This window comes from Maniola jurtina, chromosome 21 (genome assembly GCF_905333055.1).
Source record: "Maniola jurtina chromosome 21, ilManJurt1.1, whole genome shotgun sequence".
Classification (NCBI taxonomy): Eukaryota; Metazoa; Arthropoda; class Insecta; order Lepidoptera; family Nymphalidae; genus Maniola; species Maniola jurtina.
In genome coordinates this window covers 6,330,180-6,351,703 of record NC_060049.1, presented here as the reverse complement: position 1 = coordinate 6,351,703, position 21,524 = coordinate 6,330,180, and the positions used below count along the sequence as shown (strand labels likewise).

The window sequence follows — 21,524 nt, the reverse complement described above, 5'->3', positions numbered from 1 at the left end:
TGGTGAGGGTGAAATTGCTTACGGTGGCGCATGGTGCGGTTGTAGAAAAAGCTATAGCTATATCATGTTTAATTGCATACCATCTTAGATATGATGCATAAAAGGAGTAACTTACTGACTGACATTATTATTAACCTACTGTACAGCTCTAACCGCTGCCTTATTTAACGGGTTTTCTCTATTTCTCTACTAGACGTAAGATGATGCCTACGATTTGAAAAAGCGCTTTTAAAATATTATGGGAAATGGTCGAAAATTGCAATCCTACCGGCTACTATAAAAGCGATCGTTATTTTCATCACCTGATTTATGGCAGCATAGAGTTTTAGCGGTGGCTCGTGTAAATAGATAAGTAAAAGAGGATTATGTGAGTTGGCAACCCTAGAGTAACCTGAAGCGAAATGTAGGGCGAATTGAATGCAGTGCCCCGTTATCAAATCGATAGCGTTATCTACACGTGATAATGTGTGCTGTTAGCTTTACTATAATGACAGCACATTGCTTGTTTATGGTAGGTTCACTCTCCAATTATAGGTTTTGGCTATTATACAACACTAGCCTATGCCCCCGACTTTGTCCGTGTAGACTACACTTTAAAACCCTTTACCGCCTTAGCGGTTGAATTTTCAAAAAATTCTTTCTTAGCCGATGTCTTAGCAAGCTGCATACTTTTCAGCCCGATATGTCCAGTAGATTGAGCTGTGTGTTGATAGAGCAGTCAGTCAATTATTTTCCTTTTATAGCCTGACCAGAAAATATAAATACTTGCTCTGGGGGCGCCACTAGTATATATTATATATTATGGTTTATGGTATTCTATAAATTAGTTCAACAGGTTTTCCGCATTATGGCGAGGTATTTTATTTTTCTGGTCAGGCTTTATATAATTTGATTAGAGACCTTGAAAATAAAGCCTATATCACTCAGAAAGAATATAGCTTTCTATTGGTGAAAGAGTTTTCAAAAACGGTTCAGTAGTTTCAGAGATTTCTTTCTACATACAAACTTACAAACTTTACCTCTTTATAATAAGTCAAAGTCATTTATTCAAATTGGGTACACTTTCTGATTGTCAAATGATGATGTAGTGGTGATAACTGATTTCCGAGGGTTCCATACGCGCCCAGGTCTTAAGGAGAGCCCACAAGTCACAACAAACTCAGAAGGGTGTTCTTTTTTTATTATCACTACTTTACAAAATCTCTAAGCCCTAATTCACACGAACGTTATTAAAACGTTGCGTTAAAACCCGGCGTTGGCGGGTATTAACGTTGTACGCGTTTAGAAAAGCGTTGTCGTGTGAACAGATACTTGAGAATGCATTTGTTCTATTTGAACGCTTTTTTAACGGACGTTAAAAAAGCTCTCGTGTGAATGAGGCCTTAGTGTAATAGTAGTAATATTAGCGTAGAAGTGTAGATATGACAGACAAGCTATACCTACGTCTCTACCTATGATACTCGTATCACACTAATCACACTTCACACTAATATTATAAAGGCGAAAGTTTGTTTGTATGCATGTGTGTGTGTGTGTGTGTGTGTGTGTGTGTGTGTATGTTTGTTACTCCTTCACGCAAAAACTACTGGACGGATTGGGCTGAAATTTAGAATGGAGATAGATTATACTATGGATTAGCACATAGGCTACTTTTTATCCCGGAAAATCGAAGAGTTCCCACGGGATTTTAAAAAACTACATCCACGCGAACGAAGTCGCGGGCATCAGCTAATATCTATATATAAACCGCAGTAGGTAGGTAGCAGATATTCAGGAGATTGCTGATGGCTGTCGTGTTTCAACGAAATGAATTTTGCCAACTGCAGTCAAATCAGTCGTGGCATATTTGTTTTTGATATCTTGTCCCTATCAGTGATCGGGGGCCTTTCGACCTAACGACAACGACTGTTTAACGATACGATGATTTATACTAACTAATTAAATAAATAAATCGTTCCATTTAAGTAAAAGCAATATGAGTCCCAACCGCGATGCGCAGCGAGCTGTGGCCCTATAAAAAGGATCCCGGATGAGTACGAAACTAGTCGGGCTTAGTCTACGTCGACTAAATACGTGAGTATAGCCTAACAATTTATGTACTTACTAGCCGATGCCCGCGACTTCACCCGCGCGGATTTAGTTTTTCGAAATCCCGTGGGAACTCTTCGATTTTCCGGGATAAAAAGTAGCCTATGTGCTAATCCAGGATATTATCTATCTCCATTCCGAATTTCAGCCAAATCCGTCCAGTAGTTTTTGCGTGAAGGAGTAACAAACATAAACACACACACACACACACACACACACACATACAAACTTTCGCCTTTATAATATTAGTGTGATAATGGAAATCACTCACGGTAGTTTAAACGTTAAAACAATTAGTTAGAAAACTATGGTTTGATGTTATAGCATACTCACACGCCGATTAAAATGTATGTATTTTCAAAAGGTATTGAAAAAATCAAGAGTAGATAATGTTAAAATTGATACTTTGACCACGATGTGCAAAGTGTTACGTGAACTAAGACAGTGTAACATATCCATTGCAATGAGATTTACCAGTTGTCATCGTCTTCATCATCATTTCACCCATCGCTGGCTCACTACTGAGCACAGGTCTTATCTCAGAATAAGAAGGGTTTATAGTTTTACCAGTAACATATCGAAAGTCATGCAGGTACTTTGATTTTATTGCGGTTTGTCAAATATCATTTTGTCGTGTGGTATAAAAACGAAAATTCAATACGAATTACGCCAAAAAGCATTTATTGATTTTGTTCTGGCTATTCTATGAATAATCCATTAGTTCCGATGTTCCGATATTCGGGTATTCAAATACGGATTCGCATTCGGCAATCAACTCTTGAAACAAAAACACTAGATCACCTAATAACGAGTTTGCAGGGGAAAAAATGTCGCTTCGAATACTGGCAATGACTTTTTAACCCCCGACCCAAAAAGAGGGGTGTTATAAGTTTGACGTGTGTATCCGTGTATCTGTCTGTGGCATCGTAGCTCCTAAACGATATTAATTTAGTTTTTTTGTTTGAAAGGTGGCTCAATCGGAATTACCCTATAGGTTTTCTTGACAGACACGACGGACGGACGGACGGACAGACAGTAGACAGACCCTAAAAATAAAAAACCATAAAAAAACTTTTTTGAAGATATTTTGAATTCCTAACTGTCGTAACCCTAGTCGGAAGAACGCTTGATAGAATGGGGACAAAATGGACCTAACAGCTAAAAACTTTGAATGGGGACCCAGAAAAGAAGGATAGGCATTAGATTGCGTGAAAGAAGGTCAGATAGATATTTTTGTACTTACTTATTTGCCAAGTTTTAATATTTGTTCAATAGTAGCTGTACTCATAAAGTAACATTTGTTGGAAATCACTGTTTCGTTCTTTCTGAGCCAAGGACTTGTTTTGAAGGGTTTCGGGGGTAACATATTTTGTTTTGTCTATTACACAAAACTTGCACTAGATTATTACGTACTATTAGTTGGATAGCTTGATATACCAATAGTATTTTTTGTATTATTTTTTCGACATTTTGCATGATAAATCAAAAACTGTTATATATAAAAATAAATAAAAATCTGTTTTAGAATGTACAGGTAAAGCCCTTTCATATGATACCCACTTGGTACAGTTATCTTACTTTGAAAATTTAAACGCATTTTCAAATGAATTTGTGGTTACATCAAAAAAAATATTTAAAATGTGATTAAATTTTCAAAGTAAGATAACTATACCAAGTGGGGTATCATATTATTATGAAAGTGCTTTATCTGTACATTCTAAAACAGATTTTATTTATCCTTATGCATAATAATTTTTCCTTTACTTACACTATAAGACCTACTTATCTGCCAAATTTCATGGTTCTAGGGCAACGGGAAGTACCCTATAGGTTTTTTTGACAGACACGACGGACAGACGGACAGATAGACAGACAGACAACAAAGTGATCCTATAAGGGTTCCTTTTTTTCCTTTTGTGGTATGGAACCATAGTATGGAACCCTTAAAAATGACGGTGTTTATCTGTCCATCTGTCTGTCATAGCAGTTTTATTTCTGTACATTTCTTCTAAAATATTCCTTTAGAGATGATGTATCTGCGATGATTTTAGAAACGTTGTACCTACCGACGATTGTCCACAGCAAGTATGAAGCGAAGACTTGAAAGTTTACGTTTTAACATTTCAGTAACGACTCGGCTGAAGAGAATCTCAGAACTACAAAAAGCTCTTGTGCTAGGCAAGAGGCGTAAAATACTTGCACGTATTATTGACCGAGATCTAGTGGAAATATAAGCGGTACTTTATCAAATACTTTTAATACATTTTGATATTATTATTATTGGCGTCACTCAGAAAAGCAGGTATCACTTAAATATTTTTATCGAATCATTGGAATATCCTCCCAAAAACCTACGCAAAAAACACAGGTTCAATGCGTAGAGGTTGTCCGAGAGTTTTATTCCAAAAATACTAATGGCAAAATAATTAATTTAATTAGAGCGTGATTGCTATCACATCTAATTATATCCACACAATCCAAACACCGAAAATATACGATAGCGCTCCGAATCTGTGATCGAGATTATATTTATTTAAGATTAAAGCGTACGAGCATAGTTCTTCATTATGTCTACAACATTTTCTAAAAATTATGAAAATTGGACTACATTTACGGGGCAAAAAGCGTTATCGGTTTATGCATGAAAATTTACAACTAGACGATCCACTTAAATCTCCTTGATATTTACCACTAACTCTATTCCAGAACTATTGTTTGAAGTTTGGACCAATATTTTCGGAATAATACTCGTATTTTCCGATCTACTAAGAAGCCTCTCATTATTTGCCACTAGCTCTTCAGTCGTAGAATACTTGTATACGTATTATTGTTATAGATATTTATAAAGCGGTCACAATGGGACGGGGATCTACTGGCCTAGTTTGGAGGCTGCACAAATCGTTACCACTACAATTATTTTCAAAAGTTTAAAATACTACTCTCTCGGCATAAACTTTTCAATTCTGGATTTTAGTTTTACTAATAATAATGATGTCAAGATCTACTTTACTTTTATTTTAAGTTTCTGATGGTCTTTTCTACCCAACTATGCCAGGGACATGCGGTCTATAAATGGTACTAGATGGTGCCCGCAGCTTCACCCGCGTGGATTGGTCAGATTCCCTGCAGGTTCAGGATTGAGGAGTTGGAATCCAAATGTTTTATGGAACAATGTCGCAAAGTTCCTTTATCGATTAAAAAAAAATACGCAAAACGGTTCAGAAATCTCGGAGATATTCAGTGTATACAGGGTGTTTGGTAATTAGTATATAATAACGACACATACCCATGCTACTTTGATCTGATAAATACAATGCTGAAGTATAATGACGAAATAAACTTATAAAACGTAGAAAACACAACTCTTCATATAATTATCTTATAATTCCCTTATCCATTTTCTTGGCTCGATACGCGTGGATAACTTTTAATTTCCTATACACCATGGGGTCCCCTCAGGGAGCCGCGTTGCATTAATTCGATTTCACCCCTATTTCCCGAAGAGTGGATATAATTTGCTTGCAAAAAATCCATATATAATGACACAAAAAAGGGGAGGCAGGGGAATCTATATACTAATAAATAAAATTGAAGTGGCGTGTCTGTTTGAACGGGCTAATCTTCGGAATGGCTAAACCTATTTTAACGGGACTTTCACAGACAAGTAGAGGATTAACCAAAGAGTAACATAGGCAACTTTTTTAACCGACTTTGAAAAATGGAGGAGTTGTGTTTTTCTACTTATGTACACTGATATCTCCGAGATTTCTGAACCGATTTGCGTATTTTTTTTTAATCGTTAAGAGAACTTTGCGACATTGTTCCATAAAAAATTGGATTCCAACTCCTCAATCCTGATGCTGCAAGGGATCTGATACCCACAAACGTTAAATCCACGCGGGTGAAGCTGCGGGCATCATTTAGTCTGTCGATGAAAGGTAAAGACATGCAGTAACACTGTTGCGTTTCCAATATTAACATGGATTAGCATGGATATTGTGTATAGTTGGAATCGGCGACATGCTGGTACCGGTAGCATATTTCCGTTTCCTTGTTCACGATATTGTGAATCGTCGAAACGTGCACCGATGTACTTATTGAGCTAAACTCTCTCTACAATGTACAAAACAGTATTCAATTAAAGACACGCATTGAAGTAACTCAACGGATTGTACAGGCATAGGATATAGGATAGGATATAGGATATACTTACCTCTAATATCTATAGCTATGTCCTTTGCACCATTTTGGTTGCCTGGAAGAGATCGCTTGGCTGCGATAAGGCCGCCAAATTGTACCTACCTGCCTATATTTTTTTGTGCTTTGTATGTGGTTTTTTATGTACTAATGTTGTGGTGTACAATGAAAGTATATTCATTCATTCAGTCATTCCTGCGTTCACTAGGATTCAATACAGCGCAGCGTCCAAACACGAAAACAGTCAAAGGAAAATTATGCGGCCTGATATAATTTTTGTTAGTATTGGGATTTGTTAAGCTTCCACGCATAACTTAACAGGCGGGGGAGCCTCCACTGAAAGTGATCGCAGATTTGATATGATGAAAGAAAAGATTCCGACGAATTGAGAACCTCCTCCTTTTTCGAAGTCGGTTAAAAAGAAAAGTTTACACTCAGAGGAATAAAATGAGCTTGGTCGGCGCGGATTTAACTAGCCGGAAATATGTTCAAATAAATTTTACATTATTAAATGGCCGATAATTATAAGAATGACCGATCACATAATATTAGTACATAATCATTTTATGAAATATAGCTCTCAAGGATAGTGAAAACAAAAGGACGATGAACAAAAGAATGTAGTTAGTACCTAAAAATAATGATAAAAAACTTAATCTACTACCTAATTTTGTAAATAAAAACAAAAATATTATATCTCTAATAATATCTTTAAAAATAAATATTAAATCTCTAGAGGAGGAAGAAATGATATTAAGAAAATTTAAGAATCATTAGTGTTTTGGGGGCGAGGTTACCCCTAACCCCGGTCGTCGTCCTTTCGGCCTACTTGCAGATAAACCGATCGGATCCGGCACACGCTGAGCGCGAGGCAAATACCAATTTATCCCGCAAAATTTGAGTATTAAGGCTTAGATGAGAGCGGGTCAAAGGAGTGCCGTTTGATTCTGTTTTTATCCCCCGACCCAAAAAGATGGGTGTTATAAGTTTGACGTGTGTATCTCTGTGTCTGTGTATCTGTGTATCTGTCTGTGGCATCGTAGCGCCTAGACGAATGAACCGATTTTAATTTAGTTTTTTTTGTTTGAAAGGTGGCTTGATCGAGAGTGTTCTTAGCTATAATCTAAAAAAATAGGTTCAGCCGTTTAAGAGTTATCAGCTCTTTTCTAGTTTTCTTGTAGAAAAGAAGGTTAGATAACCGTTAGGTTCATAATATTATGTCAATAGACAAATGTCAAGCTGTCAAGATGGACGTTGCCTAAATACATAATTATTTATTTGAAAATGATGTTTTGGAAAACTCAAATACTTTGGATCGTCGGGGGTGTTATAAATTTTTAATTTACACTTGTGAATAGATTATGCAACAAATGGTCCCGTTGGCACCCTTGGGGTACTGAAACCTAAAAACAATAATTAGTGCATTAGGGGCGAGGTTACCCCTAACCCCGGTCGTCGTCCTCTCGGCCTACTTGCAGATACACCGATCGGATCCGACACGCTGAGCGCGAGGCAAATACCAATTTATCCCGCAAAATGGGAGTATTAGGGCTTCTAGATGAGAGCGAGTCAAAGAAGTGCCGTTTGATACTGTCTTGAATAGACTATTCATGGGTGCAGATACCAATCATGAGTGTTAGTAGAGGTAATTATATCTACAAGTGTAAATTAAAAATTTATAACACCCCGGACAAGTGAAGGTTACGGCAACTAGAAAAGAGCTGATAACTTTCAAACGGCTGAACCGATTTTCTTGGATTATATTTAAGAACACTCTCGATCAAGCCACCTTTAAAAAAAACTAAATTAAAATTGGTTCATTGATTTAGGAGCTACGATGCCACAGACAGATACACAGATACACACGTCAAACTTATAACACCCCTCTTTTTGGGTCGGGGGTTAAAAATAAGTATATAATCCATAAAATAAAGAGTTCCAAGGTTTAACGGAATCCTACTTATAAGCGTTATTTTACTTCTAACTGAATGAAATAGGTACATTTCGAAAAATAAATCTTTGACAGAAATATAATATCTCTGAAGCATAAAATAACTTTATCATATTATTTCATCGCCATCTTAGCGAATTCTATCAATTTATTGGGGTTTAGCCCTAATTCGCACGAATGTTAGAAAAGCGTTGCGTTAAAACCCGGCGTTGCGCTGAAAATACAAAGTGCGCGTTAAAAAAGCGTTGACGTGTGAACTTGGGAATACATTTGTTCTATTTGAACGCTTTTTAACGGACGTTAAAAAGCTCTCGCATGCGACAGCAAATTCGGAAAAAATCAAAATGGCAGTCATACGACACGCTCGCGACATATCGCGAAAAAATAGAGTTCATTCAGGTACGTAAAAATTAAAAAGTAGCTAAATATATCGAGTGTAATCCCACCTATATCTGTTATTAAATCCAGGATTTGCTAGGTACCTAAGTAAACAAGCTAACTGCAGCAGATGGGGTTGAACGAACGCGTTGTGAGTGCATCCGTTACGTTACGCGCAATGCGGCGACCTCATTGGATGAAATAGGTTTTGGGTATATGGGATATCGCTCCCTATTGGTTATTATTCATACATAGAAGGGGAAAAATACAGAAACTAATATTATGTATAAATAGGTAATTTACTGATCTGCCTATCATGCTCTGTCTAGGGCCCAAGTGGTGCTCAAACCATTCCAAACCATATTATAAATGCTATTGTGTGTGTTTGTCCTTCAATCACAAACACATCAACGTGATTTTTTGCCCTGGGCCTGGACAGCGGCATAAGCTACTTTTTATACCGGAAAATCAAAGAGTTCCCACGGCATTTTTTGAAAACCTAAATCCACACGGATGTACTAGTTCTACTATCCTACTAATAAATTATTATAAACGCGAAAGTTTGTATGTATGGATGGATGTTTGTTACTTTTTCACGCAAGAACTACTGGACCGATTTGGCTGAAGTTTGGAATGGAGATAGATTATACCCTGGCTATTTTTTATCCCGGAATCTATCATATCAACTTCCTTATCTTACCTTGGAGCTATTTAACCCCCGACCCAAAAAGAGGGGTGTTATAAGTTTGATATGTGTATCTGTGTATCTGTCTGTGTATCGTAGCTCCTAAACGAATGAACCGATTTTAATTTAGTATTTTTTGTTTGAAAGGTGGCTTGATCGAGAGTGTTCTTAGCTATAATCCAAGAAAATCGGTTCAGCCGTTTGAAAGTTATCAGCTCTTTTCTAATTACTGTAACCTTCACTTGTCGGAGGTATTATAAATATTTAATTTACACTTGTTTGATAGAGTTTTTACTATCTAATTTTATTTCTTTTTGAGTAACTTAGCGTGTGTAACATCTCAGCCCAGGAAATGGGTGAATGAAAAAGGTGGAAGACAATGTCGGGAAAGATGTTTGCTTATTGGACGCATACTGAGTTACTGACTGATGGATGGATCGAAAGATATAGTTGACTGGACAATGGCCAGTGTCACTTCGCTATGCACTATCACAGGGTGGAATGACCTGCGCGGTACATTCGCTAGGCGATGGTCGGTGGGACGCGCAATGCGGCGACCTGGTTGGACAAACCTTCCCTATCATACTAGTTTTCTTATTCTAGGCTTTTGGGGGCCGTATAAATAGATGATATTTTCATATTTAATGTCAGCAGATAGCCCACCTACAACGATACATATCTAGAATTTAGATATACCTAGTAGATGACGCCTGCAACTGTGTCCGCGTGGGTAAAATCCCGTGGGAATTTTCCGGGATAAAAAGTAGCTTATTCACGGTTTTCGGATTTTTTCCCTTACGTTGCTATAAAACCTACCTACCTGCCAAAGGAGATTGGCGAATTCCATAGAGTTTCTGACCCAAATTAACAGAACAGTGGGCCTCAAGCCCACGTTCACGAATCAAACTTCTCATGCTTGTTCTAGTAAACCAGTCTAACAAAAAACTTCATCGAAGTCTATCAAATAAAGTTGGGAAAAAAAGATATTCACTTGTATTGCCATGTAACGGTTTTTTATAATCGTACTTGTAAGTAATTATATTTTTGATCCCCATCTTCTACTATCTAAGTATCAGGCTTACACAGAAAATACTCTGAAAAATATTATTAAAATTAATTGATTTCTGAATCTGAGCGGTTTTTTAAAATGCTGGGTCAAAATTCGCCAACCTCCTTTCATGATTCTAGGTCAACGGGAAGTACGTACCCTATAGGTTTCTTAATAGACAGACAGACAGACAACGAAGTGATTCTATAAGGGTACCCTTTACCCTTTTGAGGTATGGATCCCTAAAATTATGATAAAACCATTAATTGATTAGATATGATTAGGTATATTATGATACGCTGCTTGCCTTTCGAAGATAAAATAAAGTAACCCTAAGTAATGGTAGAGAAGGTACGTAAACTGCACTAAAAATAGGTTCACGTAAAAGATAATTTATGTGCATAACTAGTACACCATCAAGGCCTGGTTAAGGTCTTATTAATATAAGTGACCCCGTAGGTTACCTAGTGAAAGATTTATAATTTCCATTTGACCTCCGCTACCAGTTAAAGACTAACCATTAGTAATTATTTTCAAATACGTCAAAGCTATCTCTGTACTGATTACCTAGTTGATGCCCGCGACTTCAACCACGTGATTTGGGTTTTTCAAAATCCGGTGGGAATTCTTTGATTTCCCCGGAATAAAAAGTATCCTATCTCCATCGCTGGGGCTAAAACTGTACCAAACGTCAAAAATTGTGGTTTTACAAAAAAACTAATACAAGTTAGCCCTTGACTGCAATCTCACCTGGTGGTAAGTGATGATGCAGTCTAAGATGGTAGCGGGCTAACCTGTTAGGGGTATGGTAAACCCACACTCCTAATTGGTTTCTACACGACATCGTGCCGGAACGGTAAATCGCTTGGCGGCACGGCTTTGCCGGTAGGTTGTTAAGTAGCCACGGCCGAAGCTCCCACCAGACCAAATCAGAAAATTAGGAACTACAAAATTCCAAACCCTTGCCGGGAATCGAACCCGGGACCTCCCACTTATAAGACCACAGCGCTTACCACTGCGCCAGGGAGGCCGTCAAAAAGGGGTTTAACAGGGCTCTCTCCGTCACTCGTTTCATACAATCGTAGTTCCAATTTCATTTGAATATTAAGCAACCACAGTCCATAAAATTTTGCAGACATATTCTAGAAACTAATATCTGTGTCTGTGGTGTTTTAGATTTTTCTAAAAATATGTAGTTTTAAAATTACAGGGGCTCAAAGATTTGTATGAAAATTTTTAAGACCGCGTAACTTTGAAACCGAATATTTTAATTTTTAACAGAAATCTGGAAAACCGCAGACATAGATATTAGTTTCTAGAATATGTCTGCAAAATTTCATGGACTTTGGTTGCTTAATATTCAAATGAAATTGGAACTACGATTGTATGAAACGAGTGACGGAGAGAGCCCTCTTAACGGATGAGACGAGGAAATATAGCAAACAGACTCCGTTCCGTACCTCAAAAGGAAAAACGGAACCCTTATAGGATCACTTTGTTGTCTGTCTGTCTGTCTGTCCGTCCGTCGTGTCTGTCAAGAAAACCTATAGGATACTTCCCGTTGACCTAAAATCATGAAATTTGGCAGGTAGGTAGGTCTTATGGCACAAGTAAAGGAATAAATCCGAAAACCGTGAATTTGTGGTTACATCATTAAAAAAATTAAAAATGTGTTTAAATTTTCAAAGTAAGATAACTACACCAAGTGGGGTATCATATGAAAGGGCTTTACCTGTGCATTGTAAAACAGATTTTTATTTATTTTTTATAGTTTCTGATTTATCGAGCAAAATGTCGAAAAAAATACCCGAGTAAGGAACCCTCGGTGCGCGAGTCCGACTCGCACTTGGCCAGATTTTATCGTTTTAATTGGATATTAGTATGGATGAGTGAGTTAGCTAAAAATCGGCTGATACCATTTCTATTATCTTTTGAAATTCTGTGGAAGCCAATTTTCCTAAACGAAAGTTGAACTAATCATTGGACTTCGTCTGTGGTGGCGTTTGCTAGCGCGCGTGTTGTGCCTTTTTGGAGTGTTTTTTTGTTAGAAATGGCCGGTTTTTGTGTTCTGCTGGTGTTTATTGGTGGTGGAACTGACTGGGAAGCGCTCTAGAGGGGCGCCGCGTGTATGTCGGCGGGCGCCGGCACAGACGAAGTCCATACTTATACATATAGTTTCCCTAACTTGTAAGTAAATAACTACAAACTTGACATTGGCTAATCAGTGTAAAGCCAGACGAGATAAAAAAAAACTAATCATTTGATACACGCGTCTCAACTAGGCCACGCCGCAGCCCTCAGAAATCTGAGCCAAGTTTCCATACAAAAACCTCCTTACACTGAATGCCAACTTTTTCGCATCACATAGTCATTACCTACTTCAGGGGCGTTTTTACACAATCCGATCCGACATCCAAATTATAATTTTGTAAAACTTACGACTTTTCCACGAGGATTTAAGTTTTTAAAAATCCCGTGGGAACTACCTGGGTGGGATATACCTGGATTAAAAAATAGCCTATGCCTTTTCCCGGGATCCAAGTACCTATTGATTTTCGTCAATATCAGTTAAGCGGCCGATCTGTGAAAAGCTAGCAGACAGACATATTTTCATATTTATAATATTAAAATGGATGGATGAAACATCGCATCTATATATTTCAGCAACTTACAGATACCTATTACCTATCCAATATTTGTTACAGGCACTTACTAATTCTGTTAGACTCAACAGTTTTTTTTTTCTAGTTTTTATTTTTGCGCAATTGAGTTAAAATATAAAGTATGTATCAAATACGTTTGTTTATTCTTAGTTATATATAAGCCAAATTTTTTACTAAAAACTAAATTTCGTTATTGCATGTTATCCGTTCGGTATTCGATGTCTGATGGATATCGGATCGTGTAAAGGGAGAACCCTGTAACAGTTTCTTGTGTAAATCACTTCACTTGGACGGGGCCCAGAAACTGAACTTGCAGGCCATACTTTACCATATTTGGGTCAAATTGCATTTGTTTGGGCGGTTATTGGTATTTATGCGAAACGCGCATTGCATAATTTAAACTTTCTGCAGTAACTAGGTAAATGCATCTTGATTAGCTGTAAACGAAGTGTAAATAGAGTGAGCCGTGAGAGTCTAGTTGTTAGGATGTCCGTCTTCTATGCGGAAGGTCGAAGGTTCGATACCGGCCACGCACCTCTAACTTTTCGGAGTTATGTGCTACGAAATCACATATCACTCGCTACGGCAAAGGAAAACAACGGGTGGAAACCTGCATGCCATGAGAGTTCTACATTTGCTCGAAGGCTTGTGAAGTCTGCTAATCCGCTATTGCCCAGCGTGGTGGACGTGGTGCCAAGCCACACAGTACATATAGATTTCGAGAAAATGAAGTTTAAATAGCTCATGATTTAACAAACTAAGTAATTGCTTTAAATGCCAGTTTGTGATCTTTTCTTGGAGCTTGGACACATCCTTAAGGATTTTCTAATTTAAAAAAAACCAGCCAAGTGCGAGTCAGACTCGCGCACCGAAGGTTCCGTACTTAGGTATTTTTTTCGACATTTTGCACGATAAATGTCGTGACGTTTATATTGTGCATAAAAAATACATAAAAACCTGTTTTAGAATGTACAGGTAAATACATATAATATGATACTTGGTATAGTTATCTCACTTTGAAAATTGACACTATATTTTTGAGATGGGACCACGACTTCATGGTTTTCGCATTTTTTCCTTTACTAGTGTTATAAGACCTACCTACTTGCCAAATTTCATGATTCTAGATCAACGGGAAGTACCCTATAGGTTTTCTTGACAGACAGACACAACAAAGTGATCCTATAAGGGTTCCGTTTTTCTTTGGACGTAACTAGGTCATAACTCATACAGTTTTTACCTTGGATGTCTAGATATGACTCGACTTGGTCATAAGACCGTTATAACGAGTTTACAAGATTACATGCACCTATTCTCACCTTCTACAGGTACTTACGTAACAAACGGATGAAAACCATAATTCGAGCTACTTATGTTCAAGGAAAATAATCTCTCTGCATTATTTATATATAGATATCAGTTATGTCTATAGATATTAGTTTCTAGAATATGTCTGCAAAATTTCATCGACTTTATGAAATTGGAACTACGTTTGTATGGAGCGAGTGACGGAGAGACCCCTCCATAATATAAGAAAGCACTAGATTCTAGGTCGTAAAACATCATGTTTAAAAATAGTTTACTCGCCTTGTCGCGGCGGCAAAGCTTTTTAAGAGAGATAAAGCGGTACAAAGTTTGCGTTATGCGCCTTTGTGCCGGGGACGGCTTTCACGGGATTACTCAAAAACGGTGCAAAAGATGCCAGCCTGAAGTGCGATGCATAGAGAGTGACTAAAGCGCTCTACGTGTTCATATTAGGTAGGTTTGTATAAAGGTTACGACTTCAAATAATATATTTGACTAGATGATACCCGCAACTTCGTCCGCGTGGATATAGGTCCCTTCTTTAATCCCGCGGGAACTCTTTGATTTTCTAGGATAAAAAATAGTCTATGTGTTAAATCAGGGTAAGCTATCCAATTTCAGCTAATCCATCCAGCAGTTTTGGCGTGAAAGAGTAAAAAACGTACACACCAACAAACTTTTAACGTCTATACAATATTAGTGTGATAGTGTGATTCATGTATGGGAAGTAGACTATGGCCAATCCCTTCTCAATCTGGAATAAGACCCGTGCTCAGTAGTTGATCATGCAGACGTGATATGATGATGATGACATAGGTGTATAGGCCAATAGGTCAACTAGTAGCATCGAGCGTCTGTCATATTATACGTCCCATCTTTATACTCCAAGAACTCGGCATTAAAACCCTACTATTTACTAAGCTATTACACTGATCGCGACCGATAGTCCGGGTAACATAAGTCGTAGAAATAGTCCTTAAATAGTATTTGGATATAGTTTTAATAATACAATAATATAGTCTAGACCTACGAGAGCCACATGGTCGCATTAGTGACCCGGCTAGTGGGAATAAAAAAAATGTAATGCGTATCGGAACATCTACGGCTCCCTCGCTTTAAACGTGGTGGTTTAAACGTTTTGTGCGCATCTCTTTAGAACAATTATTTTCTCGTTTAATGATAGTCGAACCATGTTAAATAAACGTTGTCAATAACATCTGTGAATTAAAGTTATCAACCAACTTACAGTGGTGCCCAACGTGGGGCAAGTGTAAGTTGGTTGGTAACTTTAAACAACGTCTTGAGGCGTTAGTACAGAGTCGCATACTAAAGTTCTTCGGCCACGTCTCCCGGCGTGAGAGTGAATCCATTTAGCGTCTTGTAAGTTGTAGTGCAGGTCAATGTGGGGGACACCAGATTGGAGGAAGATCGTCCATGCGATGGGCCGACCAAATTAAATCTGCTGTGGGCGTCCCTTTGCACGAGTGTATTAAGCTTTTGGCCAGCAGGGAGGAATGGCGAATGCTTGTGAGGCGCATAAGCTCTCAAAGACGTCAATTCATCTACCAAGAGTGTTAGTATGAAGAAGCATTCCAACTTGTGGCGCCAACCATCTGACTTGACTTGCCATATGTCTCATAATATATTATGATGTGTGTATGCCTCTGTATTCACACATCTCTGAGAACATTTCGGCGAACTCTAAGGAATGCAGGTTCCTCACGATGTTTTCCTTCATGGATAAAGCACAACAATATAGTAATAAATCGTCATGAACTTGAAATTCGTCGATACGAGGTCGTTTAAGGCTGTCGTTACGTAACCATTATCGACTCGAATGTCGTGGAGGATCAAAATAATTACACTCAAATTGTATTGGCATCTGTCATGAATGCTGTCTATTTATAGATGAGATTTATTAAGGCAATTTGCAACAAATGCTATGCATTGCAGACTTTCCATGGGCTTAATTGCGTCAAAGTTTTATCAAACTTCCAAACCAACTACTAAACCAAAAAAAAAAAGAGTTATTAAAACAATTTCAAGAAAGAAGGTATCTTCTGACGAGCTGAAAAGAAAAAACCAGTCAAGCGCAAGTTGGACTCGTACACGAAGAGTTCCGTACCATTTTCAATTTAGTTTAATTTTTTGTGATGTAACTACGAATTCAGTCTTCGGATTTTTCTCTTTACTTACGCCATAAGACTACCTGCCTAGGTCAACGGGAAGTACCCTATAGATCTCGATTCCCTTGACAGGTATTAACAGACACGACAGACAGACGTCGAAGTGATCCTATAAGGGTTCCTTTTTTCTCTGGTGATACGGAACCCTATATATAAAGAAAATATGCATAATATGGACTCCATTTTTGCATTAATGCAGGCAGGATAGTATGGTGGCATAAAAGGCAGGAGACTCATTATGCGTTCACCATGCCGTAAAGTTTGAAGCCAAGTAGCGTGAAAGCACAGGTATTATAAGTAAAGAAGTTTTTTACTAGCTCACGTCCGCAAATGCATCTGTGAGAATTCCTCAAAATTATTTCTCACTGGTGGTCTGTCTATGTTATACAGAAGACTATACAGAAAACTAGCTTTCAAAGCTATAGAGCGCACTTTGCTTAAATTAGACACTGTTAAAAGTGTAAATTAAAAATTTATAACACCCCCGACAAGTGAAGGTTACAGTAACTAGAAAAGAGCTGATAACTTGCAAACGGCTGAACCGATTTTCTTGGATTATAGCTACCTAAGAACACTCTCGATCAAGCCACCTTTCAAACAAAAAAACTAAATTAAAATCGGTTCATTGGTTTAGGAGCTACGATGCCACAGACAGATACACAGATACACACGTCAAACTTATAACACCCCTCTTTTTGGGTCGGGGGTTTAAAGAGGTCAAGCTTTTTAAATGTACTAAAAAGGATTGAAAACTCATCATCATCATCATGATCAACCTATCGCTGTCTCCCTATTTTTTTTTTTTAAAGAACATTATATATTATATTGAGCACGAGTCTCGTCTCAGAATGGAAACGGTTAAGGCCAAGTGCGGATTGGCAGACTTCACACACCTTTGAAAACATTTTGAAAAATTCGGGCATTCCTCACGAAATCGAGCACATGTACGCGCGCAAATTGGGTCCCCTGCTGTGTAGCGTAGCTGGTTATGTAGTTGATTCGGTAGTTGTATAAACCCAGTAATTACCACAAATGTCATTCATCACACGTATATTATATCGTCACGTGCGCAATTCACATCATAAATGACGTGCAACAGACGAACATATCCTATGTATAATTTAGTTGCAAAACTAACCTCTACGGTTATAGAATGTGACGCATAATAATAATCCATACTTCCATACTAATATTATAAATGCGAAAGTGTGTCTGTCTGTCTGTCTGTCTGCTAAGTTTTCATGGCTCAACCGCTGAACCGATTTTAATGAAAGGTTTTTTATGTCCGAGGTTTTTTAAATATTGAGTTATTAATTTTTGTAAGGTAGTTTTATATGACATGCAAGATTTTCACCGACAATTTTTTTTCCAAGATTAATTATCGCGACCAATAGCCTCATCCAGGATAAAAGGGCTGCCTGATTTTTTTTAACAAAGGATCAGCCTGGCTGACCAGTGCAGATTTTAATTTTTCTTGCGTAAAGTAGGTAAATACTTGGTTTTAGTTAAATAGTGTACCTCAATGTTAATTGCAAAATGTTGTACTTTATGTTTTTTTGACCGACTTCAAAAAAGGAGGAGGTTCTCAATTCTCTCGTCGGAATTAATGTATGTTCACCGATTACTCAAAGACCCCTGAACCGATTTAGAAAATTTTTTGTTTGTTTGAAATGGTATACTGTGCAGATGGTCCCATATAAAGGTGAAGATCTAATGAATATCTTCGGAGATGGAGAACAGAACTCCTCAATGGATAAGAGCAAATTGCTCGCGATCAGTGTAATAGCTTAGTAAACAGTAGGGTTTTCACTGGGCATAGCATATTATAGTACAGTGGGGCCACTAAAAATTGTGAAATAAAAAATTTTCAAAAGAAAAATCAAACCGACTTCAAAAACCACAAGCACTAAAAAGTAATAAATAATTTTCTTTTGAAAATTTTTTATTCAAAAAAAATTTGTATTACTTTTAGTTAGTGCATGATAGGTTATTTTCCTTCATAACTGCACCTGTAATGGACAGCCATACTGCAGTGAATTTGTATATTTTATTCTCATAATGTGTGGAACACTGGAATGTGTACTTAGGTGTAAATAAGCAAAAAATGCAGCCAGTATTCTTGGCACCATTCCACGCGGACACGATTTGTACAGTAATAAGAGTAATAAGATAAGGCTAGCTTTAAGTTTTATTGCAATATTTTCAATAATGAAAAAACATGCAAGTATAGGTAGAGGTACATACCGTTATCATATTCTGTAGACGTCGTGTTGTCCTTGTCCCGCTGTGGTCATAGCTCAATGTAGGCCCGGCTCTTTGCTGCACTCATCCGGGTCAATTCAACGGGGTATTACACTAGTAAAAAGGTTCGTCTGTTCGTTCACATTACTCGCATTTTTCTTGTATCGATTCAACTTCGGATTATTGGTACCTGTAGACAAATGTTGTTGATGTATTGTGTGTAATATTTTGTTGTGTTCATAATATTACACATATTATGAATTAGACTAGTTGATGCCCGTGACTTCGTCCACGTGGATTTGGTTTTTTTTAAAATCTCGTAACAGTTCTTTAATTTTTCGGGATAAAAAAAATGTCTATGTCAGTTTCCGGAATGCAAGCCACCTCTGTACCAAACCATACTAATACTATAAATGCGAAAGTATGTCTGTCTATCTGCTACCTTTTCACGGTCCAACAGTTTAACCGATTCTGACGTTTGGTACAGGGTTAGCTTATATCCCGGGAACGGACATAGGCTACTTTTAAATCCGGAAAATCAAAGAGTTCCCATGGGATTCCAAAAAAACCCATCCGCTTAACTGATTTGTATGAAATTTGATACCGAGGTAGCTTGCGTCTCTGTTATTGACACAGGAAACTTTTTATCCCAGAAAATCAAGCAGTTCCCACAGGATCTTTAAAAACCTAAATCCACGCGGACGAAGTCGAGGGCATCTTCCAGTTTCATATAAATCGGTTAAACGGATGGGCAAGTAATTAAAAATAAAAAAATTTAAAAAGTCATATTTCTTGTACGATGGTACGGAACCCATCGTGTGCAAGTCCGACTCGCACTTGACCGATTTTTTATATAAACAGATTCTAAGTGGAATTTTTCCCAATATTTTCAACCGAAAGATGGTGCATTACAGATCAAACGACGGATAATGTCAAAGATCACAGAATATCATCTTTCCCGAACGCTGATGTCGTCGATAACGATTTTGAAAATTGGATTTCAAATACGCCAATTGCAGCAATAGCAATTAGATAAAGAGAAATCAAACTTAGGTACTGGAGTCCAAGAAAACTTAATTTCATTCGTGGATTAATATACCACAGAAATTACTACCTATACAAACAATTTGTTGGTTTATGGGTTTGCTCTTCAACCACGCCACAACGGAGCAACGAATCATCGTGATTATGTGCATGGATACAGTTAAAGACCTAGAGACATACGCTACTTTTTACCCCAAAAAATCAGAGTTCCCACGGGATTTGCAAAACCATGCAGACGAAGTCGATCTTATCACAATAACATGTCACTTTCGAGAAAATACGATTACAAAGCTCTGAGTAGGAAACTTTTTCTGCTAATAAAAATTATTCATTCATTCACATACTTCCTATATAAAATATGGTCATTTGCCATATTTTATGGAAAAAATATGATGTCTTTGTAGTCTGAAATCTTCTGGCATAAAACCGTTTACTAGAACTAGAAGTAGTGTTTGCTGTATTGCCGATAACGATCTTCATTCATTGATTCATTCATTCATAACACAACTCATTTGTTATCTGTTGTGTTATGAATGAATAAGAAAATTTCAGGATTGTCTTATGGGACTGCAATTACTAAATATTGAAGTTCAGTATTGTTCCAAGTTTCTTGCTGGATCTTCTCACTAGAAATGACATTCCTAACCAGACGTGCAGTGGGAGATTTACTTGACGATTTTAAAACACTATGTAAAAATTTATTTAAATAGAAATGCATATTATGGATTATATAAACACGTTTAAGAGGGGTCTCTCCGTCACTCGCTTCATACAAACGTAGTTCTAATTTCATTTGAATATTAAGAAACCAAAGTCCATGAAATTTTGCAGACATATTCTAGAAACTAATATCTATGTCTGTGGTTTCCAGATTTCTGTTAAAATATTCGGTTTCAAAGTTACGCGGTCTTAAAAATTTACATACAAATCTTTGAGCCCCTGTAATTTTAAAACTACATATTTTTAGAAAAATCTAAAACACCACAGACACAGATATTAGTTTCTAGAATATGTCTGCAAAATTTCATGGACTTTGGTTGCTTAATATTCAAATGAAATTGGAACTACGATTGTATGAAGCGAGTGACGAAGAGAGCCCTGTTAAATAATGGTATTATTTCAACAAATTAATGATGAAACTAACGAAAATGAACCAATGTACCTATTTATAGAATTCAATGAATCTAAAGCCGTGGAGTGTTCACAGATTCAAACACAATGCTAAAGTGAATTACTCGTAATACCTACAATTTGTTCTGCACGTGCCAACAGGATCTATATTTGGAACTTGAAACTTACAGGATATGATCGATATCGCTATAATTCAATCAATTGTGCAATCTATGTGTTTATTCAAATTTAAAATGGCATGTAATAAGTATAAAACTCAAGCAGAAGTTTTTAGAAAAACTATAGTGAAGAACTATCAAATCATGATCAATGAATGAATGAATATGCTTTGATTGTAAAACACAAACAACAAAATTAATACAGAAAAAACACATACCTACGAAGCAAAACAAAAATATAGGCAGGTACAATTTGACGATGATTTTAGGCATGATTAGATAAGGTTCAAACGCATTGGCGCTGCGCTTCGCGACGCGACGTGACGCGTAGTTGCCTGCCGAAGTGCGTCTTGTTCTAGCTAGACAAACTCATATAATATTAAAAAAAAAACTATACGTGGCGCGCCGCATCGCACCGCGTCGCGTCGCGCAGCGCAGCGCAAATGCGT

General features: G+C 37.4%; 1 protein-coding gene across 1 annotated transcript in view; it reads right to left on the bottom strand.

The window, feature by feature from the left end:
* The window catches only part of LOC123876241 (protein piccolo), a 38,721-nt gene that overhangs the window by 15,390 nt on the left and 1,807 nt on the right, over positions 1 to 21,524 (bottom strand). The window contains exon 2 of the mRNA XM_045922431.1: positions 18,746 to 18,932. The gene's annotated coding sequence lies outside the window, so the exon portion shown is untranslated. The remainder of the gene's footprint in view (positions 1 to 18,745; positions 18,933 to 21,524) is intronic.